The following is a 15,724-nucleotide window of genomic DNA, read 5'->3' on the forward strand; positions in this document are numbered from 1 at the left end:
TGTCACCACTATAAACAGGTTGACTCCCTCATCTTTCAAGTTTAAAGATACTTTAAAGTTTAGTTTTAGTCAATGAATCACCATATGATAAGCTAGAAAAGTCTTTAAGAGATCTGCTCATCAGTAGCAAAAGTCTTGTCTCTTCTATTTTAAATAACCTCCTTGGTCAGCATCTCCTGCCTGGTAGGAATTACACTCCATTTTAGTTCTCTCTTTATAATTTGTTTTTTCAAGCTGAGTCCATGTAATGAATGGTCTGTCAAAGTGTGTTCATTTTTTTAGTGTTATTTTTTCTTTTTCATGAATCAGAACACTTGCAAAGTCCTATTTTGCTGATCTTTAAGAAAAACAGGTTTTTGGTTTAAATTATCCTTTCTGAATTTCTTTGTTGTGCATTTTTTATTTCATTAAATTCAGCTTTGATCGTTAGCCATTCTCCCTTCCTGGTTTCTTGGGTTTATTTTGTTTTTCCTTTTCTAATACCTTCAGGTGATTTTTTGATTTTATCTTTCCTTAGTTCCTTTATCTTGAGTATTTCTTCCTTAATAACAAAATGATTTGAGCTATAAGCTGTTCCGAGTTCAGCTGTGCCCACAACATTTGGTATGAGGTTTCCTCCTGGTTGCTTTCTAGGTAGTTTGTGATCTCACTTTTTATTCTGTCTTTGATCCAAAGATTTTATGGGAGTGTTTCTTAGTTTTCAAGCAGTAAGATGTTTTTAACGACCTCTTAACAGACTCTGTGGCCTGAAAATCTCTACTAAGTTTTTCTCCATGGCTAACTAATGAACACCTTTTGTGTGAAAGTCATACGAAAAACATATAGCCTCTACTTGGGAGATGCGAGCTTACATTTACAGCTACAATTTTGTTTGTTGATCGTGTTATTCAATTTCTCCAGGCTTCACTTTTTGTTTGTCTACTAGATCTGTCCATTCTTGAAAAAGATATATTCGAGTTTCCTTTTATAAACATGCTCTCATCACATATAGCATTTGCATAGTTTTGGTCTTGCATAATTAGCTGCTGTTGGTTTTTTTTTACCTCTTTATTGGAGTATAGTTGCTTTACAATGGTGTGTTAGTTTCTGCTGTACAAAAAAGTGAATCAGCTATACATATACATACATCCCCATATCTCCTCCCTTTTGCATCTCCCTCCCACCGTCCCTATCCCACCCCTCTAGGTGGTCACAAAGCACCGAGCTGATCTCCCTGTGCCATGTGGCTGCTTCCCACCAGCTATCTATTTTGCATTTGGTAGTGTATATATGTCCATGCCACTCTCTCACTTCATCCCAGCTTACCCTTCCCCTTCCCGTGTCCTCAAGTCCATTCTCTACGTCTGCGTCTTTATTCCTGTTCTGCCCCTAGGTTCTTCAGAACCATTTTTTTTTTTTAGATTCCATATCTATGTGTTAGCATACAGTATTTGTTCTTCTCTTTCTGACTTACTTCACTCTGTATGACAGACTCTAGGTCCATCCACCTCACTACAAATAACTCAATTTCATTTCTTTTTATGGCTGAATAATATTCCATTGTATATATGTGACACATCTTCTTTATCCATTCGTCTATCGATGGACACTTAGGTTGCTTCCATGTCCTGGCTATTGTAAATACAGCTGCAATGAACATTGTGGTACAGGACTCTTTCTGAATTATGGTTTTCTCTGGGTATATGCCCAGTAGTGGGATTGCTGGGTCATATGATAGTTCTATTTTTAGTTTTTTAAGGAACCTCCACGCTGTTCTCCAGAGTGGCTGTCTCAGTTTACATTCCCACTGACAGTTAGCTGCTGTTTCTGACGCTCTGAGGTCTGAGACTGGTTTCTTTTCATGATCACTCTGTCTCCCTATTTGGTCTCATGGATGCTTAACATTAAATGCAAATTATTATTTTACTATATTATGACATTAATTATATTATACATTAACATATTGCCTTTCCTGGTTTATACTTTTTAGGGGTTTTTTGGTCAGTGTTTTACGAGTTTCATTTTGTTTAATATTGCCTCGTGCCTTGTTTTTTGGTTATTCTCTTCTGACCCTTATGTTCGAGTGTTCTGTGTTCGTTTGTTTTAAGTGTGATTATTACAAATTGTACATAAATGGGTTTGTGTTATAGTACAAAATCTAGCCCATTTGCCCCCATAATGGCTAATACCATTGATTATATACTCCATCTTCCTTCAGAATTACTAAATATTTCAAATTGTCATTTCTTCCTTTTTAAAAAAATTCTCCTTGGTTTTGTTAGTCTGTCTCTAACTATTCTTTTTCCTCTAATTAATATGTAAATTCTACCACCCTCTTCTATTCCATTAACAGTTATCTCTCATAATTTCCACTGTTTTCTGAAAACAAGTTACCAACTATTTCCTCACCGAGATGGAGTGTTTTACTCTTAAAGCAGGCTGGATTTCCACCAAATGCATTTTTCCCCATTTTTCCATCTCTCTGTAATTGTGCTCTGTTTTGAGATATTCCGTCCACCTAACCTTCTGGCTCTTAAAGCTGTGTCTCCACAGTGACCACCTCATCTTTAATTTGTCAATCAACTCTCTAGTTAGGAAATCGTGTCTTCAGGTTTAGACAGTGAAGTACTCTTTTTAATTGAATATTTCAACTCAAATATCTCTTCCACCAGGTTTGAGCTTTTCCTCTAGGCTTGGGTCTGGCCGGTCTTCCTCCCTCTGTATACTGAGTGGACTTCAATTTGGGCGGGACTGTGTTGGGGCCGAGTCCAGGAGCCAAGGCCGTGTCCTTGCAGGGGTGGATCCAGGGCAGTCCCTCCCTCTAGGTCACATGCACACGCAGAGAACCGGCCCGTCTTGCTGCCGCCACCTGCCTGTCCAGCTCTTCCTCGGTCTCGTGGAGGCCCAGGGCCTCTACACAGCCTCGGGGGGCGGTGGTGACACAAAGGTCCCCATATCTCTCTCAGCCACGATCTGCTGCTTCTAGCCCTCAGCCTGGGCTCCTTGTCAGTTTTCCAGACACTTTCCCAGGTCAGGGGTGAAACACCAGCGATGATCATTCTCTCCACTGAGACCCATAGAAACCAAGGCCTCCACTGCTTCCGATACTCACAGGCCCCAGAGCCATTAGCAGAGGTTCCGAATGAGGGGTGGGGTGCAGGGGAAGGGTCTTTGCCCCAAACTGCCATCATTTTCTCGCTCTTCTCATTGCCTACATGCTAACCAGAATTCTGAGCATTCATTTTAAAAATCTGGTGCTTTTAAACTGCTTCCGGATTCTAATCACCTCCCTGCAACCCAGCACTTAGCACACTGGAATCCTCTGGAACTTTCTTAAACATTGCTTCCTGAGGCCCACACCGAGCCAGTAGATCAGAACCTCCGAGAGCTGTGGGACCACCTGCTCATTGCTGCTCCACACGGGGTGGTCTCAGCTCCTGAATTCAATGGTAAAGCTTTCCGGGTTCTAGAACGAGGTTGTATAGCACTGTAGAGGGTCTTTTAGACTCAGAGAGCCTCGTACAAAGACACGAACAAAACATCAGCTTTGGTAGGTGGTGGGGTAGAAATAAGAATAAATACTTAGGAAGCTCCTGGGTAACATGAGAGATAGAGAGAGAAGTAAAGGATGGCAACACAGTACAGAAGGCGACCCAGGAAAGGGCTTCCCTGGCAGTGCAGTGGTTAAGAATCCGCCTGCCAATGTAGGGGACATGGGTTCACGCCCTGGTCCGGGAAGATCCCACATGCCACAGAGCAACTAAGCCCGTGCGCCACAACTACTGAGCCTGGACTCTAGAGCCTGCGAGCCACAACTACTGAGCCCGCGTGCCACAACTACTGAAGCCCTCATGCCTAGAGCCCATGCTCTGCAACAAGAGAAGCCACCGCAATGAGAAGCCTGCACAATGCAACGAAGGGTAGCCCCACTCGCTGCAACTAGAGAAAGCCCGTGCACAGCAACAAAGACCTAACTCAGCCAAAAATAAATAATTTTTTTTAAAAAAAAGAAAAAGAAAGTGACCCAGGAGAGGTGGCTGCAGGTGAGGGGTGACCTGGGTGGCGGGTATGGCTCCACTTGGTGCAGGGACATCAGGGCAAGGAGGCGGCGGTGGCACTTCTCGATGGGCAGGACTTCTGTCTCCACATCAATATGAAGTGTCTCTGTGAGTGTCTTCATGTTGAAAGGGGCCTTTTTGTGCCCAGAGACCCTGATCTATAGTCACCAGATTTTTTTAAGCTAATATTCAAATTATTAAAATTAGCCTGCAAAAACCCAATTTTGCATAAGCTTTCAACTTACACATCTTATAAAGTATTTATAACCAGTACTTTAGAGCTTAGTCAGATTCTCTTACACATTTCAATATCTCAAGTCTAAAATCAGTAGCTTAATCACATAGTTGACATCTTTAACATAATATAATAGGTCAGATTCTCTTAATATCAGATTCTCTTAAGTATGGCATACATTTTGAACACCAAAAACATGTAGGTTATCTCAATGATAACAAACTGTCCCTACGTTCAAGATAAAAATATGAATTTCCGAAGGCAGATTTACTTATTCAATTTTTTTAATTAAAAATTTCCAGGAATCAGAAATCCGCTCACCTATCAGGGAGAGTTTTTCTATGAAGCACACGTGGACATCTTCCACAGAAAAGGCACGGAACCAGGAGCCACATATTTTCCCCAAATGATTTTACCAGGACTGAAGTCCCACAGGCTGAGCCCTCTTCATAATGAAGATAGCAGATTATCTCTAGACCCTTATAAACAAGCCCTTTGATTTCATTCTCCAACCCCATCTTGTCACAGCTAACTTCCTTCAACTAATCTCTTTTACTGCCAGAAGGAAGCTGTATTCTTTTTACATGTTTACCATCTGGCAAGACCACACCTTGACTGATGTCACGATACTAAGTCATGTTAGTGACAAAAATGACAAACACGGCTTCTATTTCAGGGAGCTCAGCCCCCAGAGCGTGTGGCCCCCAGAACCCTAGCATCCTAGGGACAAAGGATGCTTAGAAGCAGGTGACATAGAATGACAAGTCACGTGACAGGATGATGGGTCTTATTCTTCCATTCAAAGTGGTAAAGTTAGTGCCACCCAATAAACCAAATTACATGAGAAAATATACTATTGTAATAAAGAGAATTTGGAGCTCATATAAGAGAATATTTCCAAATTCCAAGGGAGGTCTGAGAGGAAAGTTAAAAAAAAAAAAAAAAGCCCTATAAAATTAGCTTTCCCACCTGCACATGACATCAAATGAATACAATACCCTCCTTGAAACAATATGAATTTTAGCAGGTTTTTACAACATTGATGAGATATTAGCATTGCCCATGTAAGGTCTCTTTTTCTAGGAGATCTAAATGAATTGAACATTCATGTCGTAAAAAGCAATTGATGCAGCTGCAGGGGCTGCAGATTTTTTTTAAAGCAACCGAATTTCTCTTTTTTAAAAAAGATTTCATGGAAAACACTAGTTAGAAATGTTTTCAGATCCTGGATTAATTATTAGATGATACTGTATAAAGTTTCAAATTATTATTCTCATGCCACAAACAAGTACCACAGAAATGATGATGATGATGATGTGTGTATATTTACAAAATATTTAAATAATGGCCCAAGGATTGAGCATTAGAGTAACTAAATATCACTAGGAGCCAAACTCCTTCTCCTCCAACCTCATAGACAGGTAGGGTGTTAACAGTCCTGGAGGTGAAACTGGATTTTAGCAACTATGTGTGAATTTACTTTACACTACATTGAAACCCCAGCACAGGACACTGGAGTTTTCTTCTGTGGTTATGGGTTTGTGGAGTATTTTTTTCTTTTTGCTCTGTTTTATTTCTCCGATAGTCACTAAAGACTCCAGTTGACCTAACATTTCATTTGGGATAAGTCACGGGTTTAAAAATGATGAGGGTTCGTAATATTCAAAGCATCTGAACAGGAGTATCTTTAACGTGGTAAATAACAGTTACTATGATAATGATCATGTGAAAAATAGTCACATCTGCCAGACAGGGAATTCTTTGTGTACTGACCACCACCTTGGAGGCGGGGGAAGATCTTCCTTGGGAACTAGAAATAAGTATCAAGTGGGAAGAGGCAGAAACTAAACAGAACCTCCAATGATCTGAGGCCAGTAACGAGAATGTACTTGTTCAGTCCTGGAAAAGTGACTTCAGTCCGCCCTGTTTCCTGCTCTCACCCGCTAGATAAAGGTGCTGCCAGCAGAACCCGGGCTCTCCGGCTGTGTTCACTGGGCACCGTCTATCCTCTTAGCCTCCCCTGATTTCCTCACCTCACATAACCTGAAGCCGCTGAATGTCCTTTCTTATCTATTGGAAAAGAAACCACATTCGCTTAAAAAGAAAGCAGAGTTTTATGACCTAGTGAAATTAATCTTTGGGGCCATTTTACGTTGAGAAAAGGGAAACGTTACATCGGCATCTACCTGGCTGCATGAAATTCTATCATAATGTATATATTCTAATTCTTTCCTTTTTCTGAGTAGTTAATTATAAACGTGGTCAAATTACCTCGGCTGCTTCTATGTTGATCGCCACAGAACAGAGACTGGAAAGTCATCATCTTCTAGGAGCATGTATTGAGGGACTCTTACCTCCCTCACATTATAATAAATCTGAGATGTTGTCTCCGTGTAGAGTCCCAGTAACCCAGGGTGAGGCCAGACAGAGGAAGACACATTAGCGCTAACAGAGGCAGCCCACGTGCACAAGCCCGTCTCCATTTCTGGCCAACCCCTCATTTTATGCATGTACACACAGAAACACACGTTAGTAGGAGAAAAACATTTGCCACATGAGAAATAAGAACGATGAGGCCAAATCTGCTTAGTAGGGAATGTTTCCAGAACATAAAGCGAGCCCTGCGTGGTGCTCCAAGGGACAAAAATGTTTGGCAGGAGGGAGGATGGTCACGGCACCAGAGACGGTCTCCATGCACCCAGCCACTGTTATCTAGCAGATATTTGCTGTTTCAAGTTCAAATTCTCTTTCATCATCAGCCCCCAAAAGCTCACGTACATGGCAAGCGCCGTGGACAATGATGTGAGGGCGGACAGATGGACAATTGGAAACTAACGTGATGGAATGATTGCCACCCTGTGGGACTGTCCGCATCTTTTAGGACCCAGTTACTTATCAAATACGTACAAACATCAAAAATACCGGTTAGAACTGACGGCCAGTGGTCCACAAGAAAGCCGCCTGAAGACTCAGAGTCTTGCAAATAAAGAAACCAGGATCTGGGCGTGGACAGCTGGGTCAGAACATACCCATGAGACATTTAAACAAGCATTCCTAGAACAACATAATTTCCATAAAATTTATCCGATGCTTTATTACGCTAGTATTCTTTGAAGAGAGAAGTAACTTTGAGGGCAAGGAGAATCAGTGCACTTAATTTACCTAAGCTTTCAGGAAACTTTTGATAAGCTTCTCATCCAGAAGTTTTTTGGGTTTTATTTTTTTTAATATTATCACGTACAGGTGTAACTGACATGGCTGATTGATAGAACAAATGTCTTAACTATCTATTGCTGTGTATGTGACATGTTAGCCTAAAACTCAGCCACTTAAGACAGCAAACTTTTACTATGTTGCAGTTTCTGCACATGGGGAGTCAGATGGGGCTCTGTGGATGTGTCTGGCCCACGTTCCCTCCTGAGGCTGCAGCCAAGCTGGTGGCCAGCACGGCAGTCACCAAAAGGCTCAAGTGGGGCTGGAGGGGGCACCCCAGGCCCCTCGCGTGGTGGCTGGCAGACCCCAGTGGACCCACGTCCAAGAGGGAGCCTCTTCACAGGCTTGCCTTCAAAGTGGCAACCACTGGTCCACCTCACGCCATTCTAAAGGGGAGCCCCTGAGGCTGGGGCTCAGGCTCCCCTGAACCTAATCAGAGATGGCCTGAGTTCCTGTGTCCATGGCCCATCCACTAGTAGCCGCTCACCAGGTCCACTGCACACTGGGCAGAAAGGGGCCACGTCGCCCCAGGCACCGGGAGGTGGCGTCGCTGGGGCCGTCTCCGGGCGGTGACCTGTACGCCCCACCTCCATTCATAACCCTTCCTCCTCCGAAACCTCGTTCCAGCTGGGAGGGGCCCTGCGATGACGGTCTGCTGGGTGAGACAGAAGCCTGGTCTCCCCTGTGTCCCGGGGGAGCTTGTGTTTTGCGGGTGGGTCCTAGCCCTCTCCCTAACTCCATCCCTTCCTTCCGCTGGGATGTGCACACGGGGGCCGAAATGTGCGGCAGCCATCTGGCAACCAGGAGCAGAAAGGCCAGAGAAATTAACTCATCATTGGCCCTGCTGTCACTAAGCTGCTGACCAAATGCCAGCAGCCACTGACCTCTGGGCTGCTTGTTTCATGAGAAAAGCCCCTATTCATTTAAGTCACTCTAATTCGGTTTTCTGGTACTTGAAGTAGAGAAGTGCTCCTCGTTTATATGTTACGAGTCTGTCTGATAGTAGGAAATGAGCCGTGGATACACAAAGTGACTTTGGAAAGAAGGGAACAAACTGGGATGTAAATTACATACAACCAGAAATTTTAAGTTCAGATTATTTAATGTAACAGTCATCCTTATCTGAGAATTTTCTCCCTTTTCCTTTTCTTTCTTGGTAGGTTTGTAGGCTTATAAATATGCCTTCACTTCTAAATTAACATTCAGTCCCTCCCTCTGTCCGACAAATGGATCTGACCAAACCTCCAAATATTAATGAACAGAAAAGAAAAGTGGCTTAGCTGTTGTGACGGACCAAAGCTGGTTACAATCTCTGTAGCTTCCCAGCAAGAGGTGGGATCCACTGCCCAGCCCCCTGACTCTGGGCTGGCCTTTTGACTTCTCACCACCAAAGGGAAGAGTGGAGGTGACACTGCACCTGTTCTGGGCCTGTGCTTTAGGAAGATCTGGCAACTTCTGCTTTGCAACGTTAGAATTTAGCCACCAGGTAAGAAACTCGGCTGGATTTTGAAACACTGGCTCCCAGCGTTGGAGAGAAGCCTCAGAAGATGAGAGGCCGACTGAGCCCTCAGCAGGATGGGGGGTGGCGCAGAATAGAGGGACCAGCAGAGCCCCAGAGAACCCCAGAATCATGAGAAATCGTGAAACGGTATTGCTTTAAGCAATTAAGTTTTGTGTTTTGTTTTGTTTTGTTTTACTTAGCAGTAGACAGCTATGACTGTTCAGGGGTGGGGACCTGGCAGGCAGGGGCCGGGTAGGAAGGCACAAGGGAGAGAGAAGGTCAAAAGAAAAGAAGCAAACCACACACAAGTCAAAATATAAGATTAAAGAGTCCAAAGAGCCCACAAAGGAGAAAAAAGTGACATATTCCAAACGTAATTCTACAAGTACAAGGCAGAACAAAAATTAAGAATTAAACATTTAAACGTGAACATTCCTAAATAAAAGCAATTATCAGGATTTCCCGGGTGGTGCAGTGGTTAAGAATCCACCTGCCAATGCAGGGGACACGGGTTCAAGCCCTGGTCCGGGAAGATCCCACATGCCATGGAGTAACTAAGCCCGTGTGCCACAACTACTGAGCCTGCACTCTAGAGCCCGCGAGCCACAACTACTGAGCCCACTTGCCACAACTACTGAAGCCCGCTCACCTAGAGCCCATGCTCCGCAACAAGAGAGGCCACCGCAATGAGAAGCTCATGCACCACAACGAAGAGTAGCCCCCGCTCGCAGCAACTAGAGAAAGCCCACGTGCAGCAACAAAGACCCAGCGCAGCCAAAAATAAATAAATTTATTTTAAAAAAAAGTTTTTTAAAAAAAGCAATTATCAGTAATTCTGTGAACATGCCAAGGTATGTCTATCTAAACTCTAGGGTAAACCTAGTAAGGTTTTCAGGTTTAAAGCCAGGTTATGGAAACAGCCAAGAAGAAGCAAGGGGTGCGATTCCCCTTTGTACGTGGTAGATGACTCTGGTTACATCTTCCTAAATCCTACAAGAATTAAAATGATTGCCTTTTTCAGTGATTCTCAGTGAGCCCAATGCCAGCTTTCACACATGCATTCTGAATGCATATAATAAATAAATGCAACCTTGGTTCATTCAGCAATAACTTTATGAATTTAATATAAATAAAATATCTTTAAGGTAGGACATATTTCACCTTACATCATACCAAGAAACTAAAGCTTGAGAAAGTTTCATTGCAGTGTCCAATATCTTAGCCACCAGCTATGTGTGATTATTTAAATTTAAATTAAAGTCTTCTACATCTGTGACTATTTCTGTTTTGTAAATAAGTTCATTTCTATCATTTTTTAGATTCCACATATAAGTGATATATGATATCTGTCTTTCTCTGTCTGACTTACTTCACTTAATATGATAATCTCTAGGTCCATCCATGTTGCTGCAAATGGCATTATTTCATTCTTTTTTATGGCTGAGAGTCACAGATGTAGAAAACAAACTTATGGCTACCAAAGGGGGGAGGGGTGGAGGGATAAATTGGAAGATTGGGATACACACTACTATATATAAAATAGATAACTAATAAGGGCCTACTGTATAGCACAGGGAACTCTACTCAATACTCTGTTATGGCCTATATGGGAAAGGAACCTAAAAAAAGAGTGGCTATATGTATATGTATAATTGATTCACTTTGCTGTACAGCGGAAACTAACACAACACTGTAAATCAACTACACTCTAATAAAAATAAACAAACAAAACCAATAACATAAAGAGATTTTTAAAAAGAAATAAAAATCAATTAATTAATTATTTAATTAAAGTCAGTAAAACAAAAATTCTGTTCTTCAATCACAATGTGCACATTTCAAGTTCTGGGTGGCTCTAATGACCAGGCCCGTGGTCCTGGAGGGCACACGTAGAGAACAATGCATCCTCACAGAAAGTTCTGTGGAACAGCCCTGCCAGGAGGCACTTGGCTTTCCCAACAATGCTCCGGAGATGCTGTCCTCAGTGGAACGTATCCTTCGGTATTATTATTGCTTCAGAAGTTGTTACACTGAATCATACATTAAAGAAATGTTCAGTTAACGTAAGTACAATAAATGTATGCACATGGTTCCCAAACGTTGTTCCCCAAGATGCCAGTATCATCAGGGACATTGTGGGAGATTTAATTTTTTGAGGAAGAAACACAGAATAGTACAAACCTGTTTGGATGCTGCACAAACCGCAAGTCCAAGGGGGAGTTCACAGTTTCAGCGTGAAATCACACCACATTTCTTTCAACGTGTTGTATCTTTGCAAAGCTGGGTTTCAACTGTGGTGATAAGAAAGCAAGTACAATATGAAAATCCACACAGATAGGAAATAAGAGTGGCAGAGGCCAGTGTGATTCCAAGTCTGAGAGGCTGCGTGGTGCCATTAGCAGCTAACTGAGGCTGTTTAAGAATGAAATAAAAATATTTTTCTTTCTTTTGATTTATGGGCAGTATTTTTGCAAATGGCTACTTTTAGGACATAAATACTTAGGTTATTTGGACCTAACTACTTAGCAAACAAAACCTTTAGTCATTCCTTTGGGCCCAGGAGTGTGCCGTGAAAAAATGAGTGAAACTCTAAGGGTGCCGTGAACCAAGAAAGTTTGGAAACCCCTGAGTCAGTGAATGAGAGTATCACGATTGCAGCTTTGCTTTTAAAAATGAGATAGAGTTATACATGGGGAAAAGGACTCTCAAAGAAACTTTTTAAAAGTCATCTAATCAACTTCCTCATACATCAGTATCTAAACAGAAACTTCTACATTGTAGGCACTTGATAACTGTTTCTTAAATCAACGCTTCACTAGAGATCTACACTTAGCAAAGACAGCCAAACGTTCATTTTTTTTTAGACAATACAATGTTTAAGTATTAAAGTACATAGGGCTTGAGCATTTGTCTTTATGCCTTCTCCGTAAAACTCATGTCAAATGCAATTTGTTTGGATTCAATCTTTGGTGTCATGTCTCAGCCAATGATGTTGAAAGCTGCGGGTCATAGGTGTAAAGCTCTTAGGAAAACACCTTTATACATTATTTCTGACACGCCCAAGATGTGCCAGTAATACGACAAAGCATCCTGATATTGAAGTCCTTTCTTCTAGTTCTATTGGCGTTCAAAAGTGCCCATCCAAGCTTTTCAAATGATTCTGTTCCATAAGTAAAAAGGAAATGCAAACATATTAGAGTTAGGTGAAACTAATCCTACCTTTACTGCTAAAAATTTCCCGAGTTTATTACCCAGGGTTCATTCTGATCCACGCGTCTCTCTTTACAATCGCTAATATTACACAGATTTCCCAAATGTTGTCCATTTCCTACTGCAGCTGAGAGAAAATCAAAGAGCAAAACAGGCAGGGCAGCTGACGCGGGACAGATCTGGGTGAGTCAACAGAGCACGCGATTCCTGAATCTGATGCTGCATCCTCTTCGCTTGTCCGTCTGAGGCTGTCCCAAGGAATCAAAAACACCTCCAAGGCAACAGGCCACGTCCACTGCTATTTATTTCCAAAGTTGAGCTTGTTTGCAGGACTCACTATGCCTAGAGGTTCGGCGATGCGTCCACGCATCCCCACTCCCAGGCACCCCCGTCTGGACCTCTGGGTGGAGGCTCCCTGGGGCGCCGACTGGTGTCTTTGGTGGCCGTGGCAGAGCCCATCACGCGGTCGCCCAGCAAACCCCAGCTCCTGTCCCCCGCCTCCATCCAGCCGCTCACGAGGCGCCGAGGGCCGTGTCCTCACTGCCCCCAGGCCCGTCCTCGAGGGTCACCTTCGCAGTGCGCTTCTCTCCGGCCACCACTTACAATGGCCGTCCCGCCCACGACCCCGGGCCGCCCAGGCCCCTCTCCTGCTTCATTCCTCCTTGGTACTCGTCGCCACCTCGTGTATCACGGTCTCAGCTGTGGACCATCTCACCTGACCTGCTCCTGACACATGGAGGCCTTCAGTAGACATTTGTTTGCTGAGTTCACTCCTTTATCTGTTTAGTGGACATAGTTGAGCATCTCCTACGTGCCAGATACGACGCTGGATGCAGGCAGAGCAGCTGCCTTCACAGACCTCACCACGCACTGCCGAGTCCCTGAATTACAAGACCAAACGTGCGTGTCTGTGTTCTGCACATGTGTCTTCTGAAGAAACAGTCACTGTTTCTATTAGTTTCTCTAAGAGAGCTGTGACCCCAAACATAGGAACCACCGGAGAGACACTCATTCACCTGTGTAGCCTCCGTGTTTCTCTCAGGTGGACCTGGCGAGGTTCCCTCGCAAGAGGAGAAGCTCACATCCTAGAAACCCAAGTTCCCCTCCGGGCACCGGCCCTCATTCTACCACACAAGCTCCTGAAAGCACGTTTCCTCTGGCTTCCTCCCAGGCTGTTCAGAAGATGACAATTATTTTAACCCCACCCTGGCTAAACACAAAGATCCTGCAACTGAACCCACTCTAGAGGTATTCTGACCTTACCCTTGGCCTGGGCATACTTTAAATACTTAACCCACGTGCTTGTAATAATCTGTTTATTCTACAACCATGTGTGTATCTTCTACCACTTAACCGATCACGTTTGGTTTCCAAACCTCAGCAGAGAAGGATGGTGTCAGACCGTTTCTTATTGGCTTAATAGAGGCATTTCAATATTGTTCCTGATGATGGTGAGGCCGTATGAACCCTGACTGAGCTCTTCCGATAGACCTGTCCTGAAAAAGGGGGTAGAAAATTGAGGAGACGACCCAGATAATCGAGGCTGACAATTCCAGACGATTCCTGGTACCGATCTGCAGTCCAAACACGTTTCAGCACATTCAACCCTCCGTCTGACTCTTCACAGGTGGACCTGGATCTGGAAACTACCCATAGGAGAAGGTTACTATTTTATCGTTGCCCTGTCCTTTGCCCGTGGCTTTTCTTCCTGTTTGGGAGGCGTGGGTCTTCGTGGCCCCTCCCCTCTGTGGTCCCCAATCCGTCTCTGCCCCCCCATCCCTTCCCATAAGAACCGCTCAGCTTGACACCTGCAGGTCCTGGACCCCCCCAGCTGTGTGGCTCGGATTCTGATCCGATTTCTCTGAAGCCGAAAAAAAAAAATCTTTTGTTTCTGACAATGGAGACTCAACATTGGGTCAAACCACGTTTGACCTCGACTGGCTTTTCTAAGTTGTACATTTTTCAGCAGTGAAACCAAACTGGGTCCTCAGCTCTATTCCCGTTTCTGGCAAGGGAAGAGCCCTTACACAATTGGACATGTTTTGGTTTTTCCTCACTGGGAATTTTAACACTCTTTTGTATTATTTCTACAATAACGTGTAAACATATTTATTTTTAGCTGCTTTTTTTTACATTTCAGGTCAAATTTGTTTATAGTGCACTTATTTGTCGAAATAAAGATTGTCACATAATGCTGGTTTAAAAAAAAAAAAAAGGCATGTCTTTTGGGTGCAGAACTGCGTGAAAGTTCTATGGCTCCGAAATTCTTGTTCCAAAAAGTGTTTTTAAAATGCATTCTTTGCGTATGTTAAAGCCCCTTACGTGGTTTATATGTACTGTTCACGTATCTTTAATTTGTGTCCACACCCAGGACACTCTTCATCTCCTTGCTTTTAAAACCCAGCAGCCCTCGACAAAATCCCTTCTACTCAGGTTCTAAGATTTCTTGAAAAAAATCAACATCTACCCAAACTTTCCCAGCATTCCTGCATGAAGCCTTTACCATTTATCACTCAAACATCTCAATCCAGAGCGGGAAGGACCTCATGGGACACTCCAGACCAGATCCTGAGCTGCTTGCGGCCGAGACCGGGAACCAGAAGCAGAGGGGCCTCGGCCCCAGACAAGCCTGTGCATCAGTCCGTTTACTTACATGCCCAACTGAGGCAATGATTTGAACGCTGAGTGTGTGGTGTGTCTGAGACCTCAGGACACCAAACTATCCGCCGGCCCTCACCCCGTTAGGTAAACTTCAAAGGGATACAACTCCCCTTCCTTGTGTTTACCCAGGAAGAACACTTGTCTGGTACTCCTTTACCTAGTAACCGGGGGCTCCAAGCTGGGAGCTGAGACCAGGCACAGATTCCTTTCTGCTCTGAGGACAAAGTTCAGACTCCTTCCTGTGGTCTCCAGGGCCCTGAGGGACCAGGCTCCTCCTCGAGGCGACTACCCCCAGCCTCCCCGCCTCCCTCCCCAGTGTCCTCTGGGTCCTGGGATGGGCGGTGCTCCCTCCACCCCCAGGCCCTGCCCTGTTCTTCCTGAGCCTCGCCCAGTGAACCCTCAGCGTCCCTTCACATCTCAGCCTGGAGTTCCCTTCTTTGGGGTGACCTTCTGCACACACACTCCTAGGCTCAGCCCCGGTTCAACACGGACCCCAAAATCATCAGACACAGTTAGCAGGAAATACACAAATTATTGACACTATTGTATTATTTTAAAGATTCTTACCCTATTTGTTATTAGCCTTAAAACTCAAGTTCTTGAAAATTGTCAGCTGCAAGTACGGATGTCACGGGGTCCTTGGATCTGCCAGCTGTGTCCTTATGACTTAGCACCATGGGCACGAGTTCAGGAGCGACCACACGTGACAGCTCGAGAGGTCCCTGGAGCACGAAAGGAAAGTGGAAGAAGGAGGCTGAGAGTCAGGGGGAGACGCTGACCCAGATGTGGGAAGGAAGCCAATGCCCCCAGAGCTAATATCGGGGTGGGGTGAGGGCTCATGGAGCTGTGGGTGTGTGATCACAGAAA

General features: G+C 44.1%; 1 long non-coding RNA gene across 3 annotated transcripts in view; it reads right to left on the minus strand.

The window, feature by feature from the left end:
- The window catches only part of LOC309647638, a 478,548-nt gene that overhangs the window by 218,434 nt on the left and 244,390 nt on the right, over positions 1-15,724 (minus strand). For all 3 annotated transcript variants that reach the window (XR_014256209.1, XR_014256210.1, XR_014256211.1), the window contains exon 6: positions 11,168-15,579. This is a non-coding gene — a long non-coding RNA (uncharacterized lncRNA). The remainder of the gene's footprint in view (positions 1-11,167; positions 15,580-15,724) is intronic.

This window comes from Balaenoptera physalus (genome assembly GCF_965194825.1).
Source record: "Balaenoptera physalus genome assembly, chromosome: 18".
Taxonomy (NCBI): domain Eukaryota; kingdom Metazoa; phylum Chordata; class Mammalia; order Artiodactyla; family Balaenopteridae; genus Balaenoptera; species Balaenoptera physalus.